Below are 11,624 nucleotides of genomic sequence, written 5' to 3'. Positions count from 1 at the left end.
ATCTTTCACCACATTTTTAGATATTTTGGCATTCTGGAGGGCATTGTCAGTGACCTGGGCCCCTACTTCATCTCCAGACTCTGGTTATGCTTCATGGAAAGATTGGGAATTTCAGTAAGTCTTACCTCTGGCTACCACCCACAATCCAATGGCCAAGTCAAATGGGCCAACCAGGAAATAGGGTGCTTCCTGCAAATCTTTTGCATGCTGAATCAGGGGGATTGGGCACAATTCCTTCCACGGGCCAAGTATGCACAGAACTCACTCAAACACACTGCAACTCAACTAACCCCATTCCAGTGTATACTTGGCTGCCCCCCCCCATTCGCATGGGATGACGCACCCATCCAGGTGCAAGCAGTCAACATCTGATTCAAGCAGATCCAACAGGTATGGGAGGAGGTACGCCAGAGAATAGAAACAGTCACTGCTAAATACAAGCAATATGCTGACAAACACAGGAGCAAGAACCCAGAATACGCTCCAGGAGATTGGGTATGGGTCTCCACAAGGGATCTGAAAGAACCCAACACATGTAAGAAGCTACAGGCTCGCTATATTGGTCCATACAAGGTTCTTCATTGCATCAATAAAGTCTCATATAAACTAGAACTCCCACCTCACAGCCGAGTTGCACCCACTTTTCACGTCTCCTGTTTGAAACCAGCAATCCAAGGCCCACTATCAGCCAACACTCTTCCCCCCCAACCCATCTACTAGGTAAACAAGCTCCTGAACTCCCGATGTAGACAAGGACAACTAGAGTATCTGGTAGACTGGGAGGGCTATGGATCCAAGGAGCAAAGTTGGGTAGGTGCATGGGACATCCTGGACCTTCTCCTGATACAGGAATTTCATAGCCAGCAAACCAGCATGAAGAGGGAGAGGATGTCCAAGGAAGAATGTTGCTCCCAGAGTGAGCTCCTAGGGGGGAGGGAGGGGGGTTCTGTCAGTAACAATGTTGAGAGCACAAGCTTGAAACAACCTTCAAACATGGCCACCACAAGTTACAACTCCCAAGAACCACAGCACCCTCTGTCTCCAGCTTATTAAATGCACCTGCCTCTCATTATCGTCATTATCAACAACCCTATATGAACACATCTCACTCACTGCAAAGTATTGTTCAGTGTTTCCTTCCTGTCATTACCAAGCCATTTACATTCTGCTTGCCTTATAGTATTCGACCTTTGTTTATGTTTACCTCAACCACGTCTTTTATTCTCATCTACATTACCCAGTTTGCTGATCAACCAACCTCCACCCGTTTCTTGTCCATACCTTTGTTTAGATATGGTGGCGCACATAGTTGCAGCGGCTCTGTGCTTTCCTTTTCAGTGCTTTGGATGGCTGTTTGTGTACATGTTGGTTTTCGTTTTATTTACATTCTGCTGGGCGAATAACATTTATAGCCAACATGATCTCCTGAAGATTGGAGTTTGCAGCAAGCAGGGTGTTACAGCAGAGTTTCTCCACTCACACGACATTCTGGTGGATGTAGCAAGGAGCCCCAGCTCCCCCCGGATTACCATCCCCGCAAGCAGAAGGCAGAGGTGATACAAGGAGAGGAAGCAGAAGCGAAGCTGCAGGGCCAGTGCGCTAGCGAGGCTATGGAGGAAGCCACACAAACCACTGCTTCCCAGCATATTCCTCACCAATGCCAGATCCCTCATAAACAAACTGGATGAACTAAGACTTCAGGTTGCAACAAAGAACATCATCAAGGACAGTTGCATCCTGTTGATTACAGAAACCTGGCTTTGTTCATCCATTCCGGACTCTGCCATCCAGCTAGCGGGTTACACAGCACAGCATCATGACAGAACCAGTGATTCTGGTAAGAGCAGAGGAGGGGGGGGCTGTGTGTGTACATACATAACACCTAGTGCACTAACATAGTGACTGTAGACAGTCACTGCTCCCCGGACTTGGAGTATGTGACTGTCAAATGCAGACCCGTTTACCTTCCCAGGGAGTTTACTGTGGTCATGATCACTGCTGTCCACATCCCACCAGATGCTAATGCTAACTTGGTTCTTGGACATTTGTATGGCAGCATTTGCAGTCAGCAGAGCATTTATCCTGACATGGTGTGCATCAAAGAAGGGGACTTTAACCACATGGACTTAAAAGCCGTGCTCCCCAAATTCCATCAGCATGTTAAGTGTGCGACTAGGGGAGCCAACACTCTGGACAAGGTCTATATTAATATCAAGCTGGGCTAGCAGGGTAGACCATTACTACACCTGGGCCAGTCGGACCATATGTCTCTGCTTTTACTCCCCACATACACCCCCATCAGGAAAACTGCTCCCACCACCATTAAGACTGTTAAAACTTGGTCTGATGAAGCCTCTCAGCAGCTGCAGGACTGCTTCGACAGAACTAACTGGGATATCTTCGAACATGTAGACCTGAAGGTGTTCACTGACCATGTTCTGTGTTACATCGAGTACTGTACGGACATTGTCACAGTGGACAAACGCATCCAGATCTATCCCAATCAGAAGCCCTGGATGACCAGGGAGGTCCAGTGGCTGCTGAAGGAAAGGGACATCACCTTCAGGACTGGTGATACAGTTCTCTTCAACGCAACCCATGCCAACCTGAAGAGAGGCATCCGGAAGGCCAAGTTGGACTATAGGAGGAGGATCGAGGACCATCTGGACAGCACCAACAGCAGGCAGGTGTGGCAGGGAGTCCAGCACCCCACCAACTACAGGACTAACATCAGAATGGCTGATAGGGATGCTTCACTGGCAGAGGAGCTGAGCATCATCTTCGCCCGCTTTGAGGAGGAACCACCAGAAGCAGCCACACCAGACACAGTGTGGAGGGTGAGGTGAGGCACATACTGCGAGCTGTCAACCCAAGGAAAGCTGCTGGACCTGATGGTGTCTCTGGATGCGTTCTGAAGGACTGTGCGGGCCAGCTGGCTGGGGTCCTCACCAGGATCTACAACCAGTCCCTGTCCCAGTCCATTGTCCCACCCCACCTGAAGGTCTCCACCATAGTCCCCCTGCCCAAAAAACCAACCATCTCCAGCCTTAATGACTCCCAGTCAGTAGCACTCACCTCTGTGGTGATGAAGTGCTTTGAGAAACTGGTCCGCAGTCGTGTCATTTATCCATCCCAGCTTTGATGCACACCGGTTTGCATACAGGGCTAATAGATCTACTGAGGAGGCCATAGTCACAGCCCTCCATGCTGCACTGACCCACCTGGAGCAGCAGGGGAGTTACGCACGGTTGCTTTTTGTGGAATTTAGCTCTGCTTTCAACACTATCCTTCCTCATAAACTGGTGTCTAAACTGTCAGTCTTGGGAGTTCCACACCTCACCTGCCTTTGGATAAAGGACTTCCTAACTGTCCGCACTCAGAGGGTTAGAGTAGGCCCCCATACCTCCATGGCTATCAGCCTCAGCACTGGCTGCCCACAAGACTGTTTGCTGATCCCCCTGCTCTATACTCTCTACACTAATGACTGCACGCCCACGCACCACAGCAACAATTTTGCGGACAACACCACAGTGGTGGGGCTCATCTCTGGAGGGGATGAGTCTGCCTACAGAAACGAGATGGGGCAGCTGGTGACATGGTGCAGTGACAACAACCTGCTCCTAAACACAACAAAGACCAAGGAGCTAATTGTGGACCTTAGGAAGAAGAAGAAAGCAATAATTCAGCCTTTATTCATCAACAAGGACAGCATGGAGAGGGTTTCTGACTTCCGCTTCCTGGGTGTCCACATTTTGGAGGACCTGACTTGGGGCGCCATGACAACGGTACTGGTAAAGAAGGCCCAGCAGAGACTTTTCTTCCTGAGGGTCCTCAGGAAAAACAATATCTCTCAAAAACTGCTGGTGTCTTTCTACCCCTGCACCATTGAGAGCATTCTAACTTACTGTCTCTGTGTGTGGTACACCAGCTGCACGATGGCACAGAGGAAGACGATCCAGTGGAGAAAGTTCCACTTCTGTGGAAAACATCATGTGTGGTTCCAGTTCCCAAGACTGCACACCCCAGGGAGCTCAATCACTTTTGGCCAGTAGCTTTAACATCTCACCTAATGAAGATCATGGAGAGGATTGTTCTCTCCCACCTCTGACACCTGGTGAACAGCGAGATGGATCCCCTGCAGTTCACATATCGACTGGGCATTGGTGTGGATGATGCTGTCATTTACCTGCTACACCGGTCACTTTTGCACCTGGGCCCTGTACTACGAACGGAGGTTAACCTACCCAGAAGTAACCCAGGGTTCCCCCGCTAAACCGGGGTTGACAAAACCTGGTTATCTTGTTTGGGGTTAAACGGTACTACGACGCCAGTTATGAAGTTGATTTGTTGAACCTGGTTTAACCTAATCAGGGTTAATGCGCGTTCAAGTTAAAGGGGAGGTTATCAGCGCAAATCACCACTGTTCACAATGGCACGGTCGCCATACTTCACGGAGGAAGAATGCGCTGTCATAATGCAAAGCTACGAGGAGTTCAAAACAACATTAAGAGCAAAATCTAACACAGCGGCTGCCAATAAGGAGCGGCAAGCATGTTGGCAACTAATTGCCGATCGGGTAAATGCGTAAGTACATTCTCCCCTCTACATGTTCCAGAACAGAAGTATAGGATGAGAGAAAGCTTCATGATCAATCACAAGTCACAGAAAATGGTCCTTCGATGTGGCCCCAGTCATATATAGCTTGTTTAATGTCCGAAAAATCCTGAATAAAATTTGGTATGGTAAATTCATGGAGTAGCCTACTTAAGCTGATATGTGCACAGAGTCACATGAATTAGGATGACTGACTGTTCAGTCCCTTTGACTAAGTTGGTGTATGTCCTGTGAACATTTCAGAGGCAACAGCAGTGCCAAACGCACCTGGCAACAGGTGAAAATGAAATATAAAAACATCATTCATAATGGTGTGTGTGTGTGCGTGCGTGCGTGCAAGCAAGCATTCATTTGCCTTTTATTTATTCAAGTTTTATCTGTTTGCCTAATAGTTCAAATTGTTTTGTATATAGTTTATAATGTTGTTGTGTGATATTAATGATAATATTGTGGGAAAACTACTTTGCACGGACGTTAATTTAATTTATTCTATCGTCATTTTGTTTGTTCTATTTTTGTGTATTTTATTTATTTATCTGTTTGTCTAGTTGTATCTATTTTTCTAATAATATATTTTTTGCATTAATAGTTTGTTTTTTCCTATTAAAATAATCTTGTGTTCTTGTTATAACTTTATCTATTTATCTGACTGTTTAGTTGTATCTATTTTTGTTACAATTTCAATATTTTTAATATAGAAAGTTTGTTTTTTTCTATTAAAATGTTCTTGTGTGATAACTAGTTCTTGTGTTATATTTATTGTAGTTGTATCTATTTTGTATCTCAGACTTAAATATTTTTGTAAAACAAGTGTTTTTCTATAAAATATTCTTGCGTTCTTGGTAACTATGTTCTTGAGTGGGTTCTTTTTTTTTTTTTTTTACAGAAAAGCCGTTCTGCATGGACATTCATTGAAGCCCTCATTGTTTTTTAATGGTTATTTATGAGCGTTTAGGGGTTACAATAATGTAAGTCTAGGTTGCTTTATATAAAAGGTATGTCCAGAAATATTGATGTCACTGTCTAAGCAGAGGGATCTGGCTTCTTAGACGCTGTCTTCTTAAAACTAAATAAATATTTAAAAAGAGCCAAATGAGCCAGTCTTTTGAATGGCTCTTTTCAAAGAACGGATCACAAAGATGCGGATCCCATCAAAGAGCCATAAATCCCATCTCTAATCTGCGCTCCGATATCGCACGGGTCATCCAGGTACGCTGGCATTGTCTCTAGAGGAAATATCGGTGGAGAGGTGGTGTTTAAAAAGGGTGTGGTTAATCGTAAACCTCGGGTTAACCAAGAACATAACCTGAGACGAGCAGGTTTGAGATGCAGCGTAAGTTGCCATGGCAGCATACCTCAGTTTGAACATAGCCAACTTTCGTAGTATGGGTTAATCAGGAAGTTACGCTGCACGTGATCAAGTTACTCTCGAAGTTACCCTGGTAAGCCAGAAAACCCGCTTCGTAGTACAGGGCCCTGGAGGGCACTGGGAGCACTGTGAGAATCATGTTCTTTGACTTCTCCAGTGCTTTCAACACAATCCAGCCATCACTGCTTAAGGTGAAGCTGGAGGGAGCTGGTGTTGACTGCCACCTGGCTGCATGGATCATCGACTACCTCATTAACAGACCGCAGTATGTGAGGCTCCGTGACTGTGTGTCTGATGTGGTAGTCTGCAGCACAGGGGCTCCACAGGGTAGAGTGCTCTCTCCTTTCCTCTTTACACATCTGACTTCAGCTACAACACGGACAGCTGCCACCTCCAGAAGTTCTCAGATGATACAGCCATCGTTGGACGTGTGTCAGAGGGGGACGATCTGGAGTACAGAGAGGTCATCACCAACTTTGTCACCTGGTGCGAACTGAACCACCTGCACATCAAAGCCAGCAAGACAAAGGAGGTGGTGATTGATTTCAGAAGGACGGTTCCTCAAATTGCACCAGTGAACATCTAGGGCTTGGACATTGAGATCATGGAGGAGTACAAATACCTGGGTGTTCACCTTAACAACAAATTGGACTGGACTAACAACACGGATGTCCTGTACAAGAAAGGCCAAAGTCATCTCCACCTCTTGAGAAGACTGAGGTCTTTTGGTGTGTGCAGGACACTGCTTAGGACTTTTTATGACTCTGAGGTAGCATCAGCGATTTTCTACGCTGTGGTCTGCTGGGGCTGTGGAAGTTCAGAGAGGGACAGGAAGAAACTTAATAAACTGGTCAGAAGGGCTGGGTCAGTCTTAGACTGTCCTCTGGACTCCATTGAGGTGGTGGGTGAGAGGAGGATGTTAGCCAAGCTGACCTCAATCATGGATAACCCCTCTCACCCCCTACATGAGGCTGTGGGGGCTTTAAGCAGCTCTTTTAGTAGTAGACTGCTACACCCACAGTGTAAGAAGGAGAGATACCGCAGGTCATTCATACCTGCTGCTGTCAGACTGTATAACACCCACAACTTGTAACGTAGCACCAATAACCTGTTTGTCATTTAATTTGTACTACTTCACCACTACTACCTCTGCCATCTCTCATCAATGCAATTATTATGTGCAATAATATAGGCCTTAAACTATTTTTATGCATACTATATACGGAGTCTACCTGTAATGTGCAATTTTTCCAAGCCTCAATTTTTCTATACTTTTTCATGGTAGATAATGCAAATAGCCCTCTGTATTTAATCCTTCATTTGTCTAATTTTTATTTCAGTTTTATTTGTTATCTGTTTGACATTTTCTTGCTACTGTAACATGTGAATTTCCCCGATGTGGGATGAATAAAGTGAATCTAATCTAATCTAATCTAATCTAATCTAATCTAATCTAATCTAATCTAATCTAATCTAATCTAATCTAATCTAATCTAATCTAATCTAATCTAATCTAATCTAATCTAATCTAATCTAATCTAATCTAAAGGATGCCCAGAAAATAATAGGCTACCCTCTCCCCCCATTGGAAGAACTACACAGTTCCTGCTACCTCAGGAAAGTTCAACATATTCTGCAAGACTCATCACATCCAGGTCATACACTGTTTGAACTGCTGCCATCAGGCAGACGATACAGAACATTTAAAACAAGGACAGACAGACTGAGAAACAGCTTCTTCCCAGTAGCTGTCAGCACACTGAATGCTGCAAGCATCTGGATGTTTTGTATTGTGTGGCTGTGTTTATTTTACTTTATATTTTTGTATATATTTTAAATTTTGTATACAACCCTGGGCGGCATGGTGGTGTAGTGGTTAGCGCTGTCGCCTCACAGCAAGAAGGTCCGGGTTCGAGCCCCGTGGCCGGCGAGGGCCTTTCTGTGCGGAGTTTGCATGTTCTCCCCGTGTCCGCGTGGGTTTCCTCCGGGTGCTCCGGTTTCCCCCACAGTCCAAAGACATGCAGGTTAGGTTAACTGGTGACTCTAAATTGACCGTAGGTGTGAATGTGAGTGTGAATGGTTGTCTGTGTCTATGTGTCAGCCCTGTGATGACCTGGCGACTTGTCCAGGGTGTACCCTGCCTTTCGCCCGTAGTCAGCTGGGATAGACTCCAGCTTGCCTGCGACCCTGTAGGACAAGATAAAGCGGCTAGAGATAATGAGATGAGATGAGATGAGATGTATACAACCCCGATTCCAAAAAAGTTGGGACAAAGTATAAATTGTAATAAAAACAGAATGCAATGATGTGGAAGTTTCAAAATTGCATACAGTATTTTATTCAGAATAGAACATAGATGACATATCAAATGTTTAAACTGGGAAAATGTATCATTTAAAGAGAAAAATTGGGTGATTTTAAATTTCATGACAACACATCTCAAAAAAGTTGGGACAAGGCCATGTTTACCACTGTGAGACATCCCCTTTTCTCTTTACAACAGTCTGTAAACATCTGGGGACTGAGGAGACAAGTTGCTCAAGTTTAGGGATAGGAATGTTAACCCATTCTTGTCTAATGTAGGATTCTAGTTGCTCAACTGTCTTAGTTTTTTTTTTTTTTTGTCGTATCTTCTGTTTTATGATGCGACAAATGTTTTCTATGGGTGAAAGATCTGGACTGCAGGCTGGCCAGTTCAGTACCCGGACCCTTCTTCTATGCAGCCATGATGCTGTAATTGATGCAGTATGTGGTTTGGCATTGTCATGTTGGAAAATGCAAGGTCTTCCCTGAAAGAGACGTCGTCTGGATGGGAGCATATATTGCTCTACAACCTGGATATACCTTTCAGCATTGATGGTGTCTTTCCAGATGTGTAAGCTGCCCATGCCACGCGCACTAATGCAACCCCATACCATCAGAGATGCAGGCTTCTGAACTGAGCACCGATAACAACTTGGGTCGTCCTTCTCCTCTTTAGTCCGAATGACACGGCGTCCCTGATTTCCATAAAGAACTTCAAATTTTGATTCGTCTGACCACAGAACAGTTTTCCACTTTGCCACAGTCCATTTTAAATGAGCCTTGGCCCAGAGAAGACGTCTGCGCTTCTGGATCATGTTTAGATATGGCTTCTTCTTTGAACTATAGAGTTTTAGCTGGCAATGGCGGATGGCACAGTGAATTGTGTTCACGGATAATATAATGTTCTCTGGAAATATTCCTGAGCCCATTTTGTGATTTCCAATACAGAAGCATGCCTGTATGTGATGCAGTGCCATCTAAGGGCCCGAAGATCACAGGCACCCAGTATGGTTTTCCGGCTTTGACCCTTATGCACAGAGATTCTTCCATATTCTCTGAATCTTTTGATGATATTATGCACTGTAGATTATATGTTCAAACTCTTTGCAATTTTACACTGTCAAACGCCTTTCTGATATTGCTCCACTATTTGTTGGCACAGAATTAGGGGGATTGGTGATCCTCTTCCCATCTTTACTTCTGAGAGCCGCTGCCACTCCAAGATGCTCTTTTTATACCGTCATGTTAATGACCTATTGCCAATTGACCTAATGAGTTGCAATTTGTTCCTCCAGCTGTTCCTTTTTTGTACCTTTAACTTTTCCAGCCTCTTATTGCCCCTGTCCCAACTTTTTTGAGATGTGTTGCTGTCATGAAATTTCAAATGAGCCAATATTTGGCATGAAATTTCAAAATGTCTCACTTTCAACATTTGATATGTTGTCTATGTTCTATTGTGAATGCAGTATCAGTTTTTGAGATTTGTAAATTATTGCATTCTGTTTTTATTTACAATTGTACTTTGTCCCAACTTTTTTGGAATCGGGGTTGTATATTTTATAACTTCCCCTTTTATGTTGCACTGATTAAAGCCTGCACTTTAATTTAATTTCATTGTACATGTTACAATTACAAAGATATCTATCTATCTATCTATCTATCTATCTATCTATCTATCTATCTATCTATCTATCTATCTATCTATCTATCTATCTATCTACTGTTTTGGCTCTGTCTACAGTTTGCTTCTCCTGTGCCACCCTGTGCCTGCATCTGTACAGTAAGTACCTGCACCCTGACAGGTGGTCCAAATGAAGTTTATTCAGGTGTTTACCCAAGGAGCTTGTCCCAGTTTGAGAGTCTCAGCAGCCTTTTGTCTGAAATGTCTCTTTTCCTCAGCCTTCTGCCTATTGCTTTCTAAGGTCTTCACACCATCACAAACTGTTTTCCTCCACACCAATCTATTTAGTTGGGCTGTAGTCCAGTTTCGAATCTCACAATCTCTGAAGGTCCTTTTGAGGACATCCTTGAATCTCTTCTTTGGCGCACCAACACTTCTGGTTCCTGTCGATAGTTGACTGAAGAGAAGCTGTTTAGTTAGGCAGAGTGTATCCATTCAAACCACATGTCCATACCAGTGTAATCTTTTTTGCTGTAACATAGCCTCAATGCTTGTCACAGAAGGCCAATCAAGAACCTCAGCATTGGTGACATGGTCCTACCATTTGCTATTCAGAATTTAACATGGATATCTTTGGTGAAATTTCTCTAGCTGTGAATTGATCAGTCAATAATGATTTATTATGCAAGAAAATCTTGTGAATAAAAAATATGCCTGTGACCCACAGCCCGGCTGGCTCCTCCACTTCATCCCTGCATGAGTGACTACCAGATCATTGCTAGATTCCTGCAGCCCTCTTGACATCACTGCAACTGATTTCTCTCTCTCTCTCTCTCTCTCCCTTATTCCCCAACAAACCTCAACACTCAATATAAAGAGCACTTGAATTCCTCTACTCCTGGGTCTGTGCCTGTGTTTACCCACTGTAGCTTGCTACAGTGGTGGAGAATTTGGGCACAGCCATGGCAAACCCCCCTCCCCCCATGGAGCTGCTTCTCCAGCACCTTCTGGAGGCCAGCCTTCAGCAGCAGCAGGGGACCCAGGAGCTAGCCCAGAGCATGCAGACTGCCACTCACAGGCTGCTGCACCAGTGAGCCAGATCGAGACTACTCTTTAACAGTTATCCAGACCTAGATGAAGAGGCCCTTCATCTCCTGCCAAAACTGTACCCTGCTGACGTCAAGGCCTATATCTACATCTTCAACAGATGGCCATCAGGGAGAGCTGGCCAGAGGATGAGTGGACCCAGATTCTGGCTCCTCTGCTGACTGAGGAGGCCCAGCTGGCATATTATGCCTTGGCAAATGATTACCTGCAACTAAAAGGGCAAACTATCAACTCTTGCAGGTTTTCAGTCTGCCAGGCTACAGCAGAGTACTACCACTGGTTGTCTTAGGCTGGCATGGGTCTACAGCCACACCAATTCTGAGCCACCCAGGTTGCAGAGTGGGTTGCTGTGGAGCAGTTTGTGTAGGCTCTTCCTCCAGCCCTGTGCATCCCCATTGGGACAAGGACCCCTTGGTTGCCCTTGGAGTTGTTCAAGGCCTTGGAATGTGCCATCACCACAATGGAGATCACACCATCTGAGGCTCCCAGGGCCATTCAGCTTCCCCCCGGTGCTCCTCATCCCCCCCCCCCCATCTGGGTAAATCAGAATGCTCCAAAGCATGACCAGCCCCATCCATGCCCTTGTGAGAAGAGCTCATGCCCACCACT

Source organism: Neoarius graeffei, chromosome 18 (genome assembly GCF_027579695.1).
Source record: "Neoarius graeffei isolate fNeoGra1 chromosome 18, fNeoGra1.pri, whole genome shotgun sequence".
Taxonomy (NCBI): domain Eukaryota; kingdom Metazoa; phylum Chordata; class Actinopteri; order Siluriformes; family Ariidae; genus Neoarius; species Neoarius graeffei.
Note: the sequence above shows the minus strand (reverse complement) of the source record.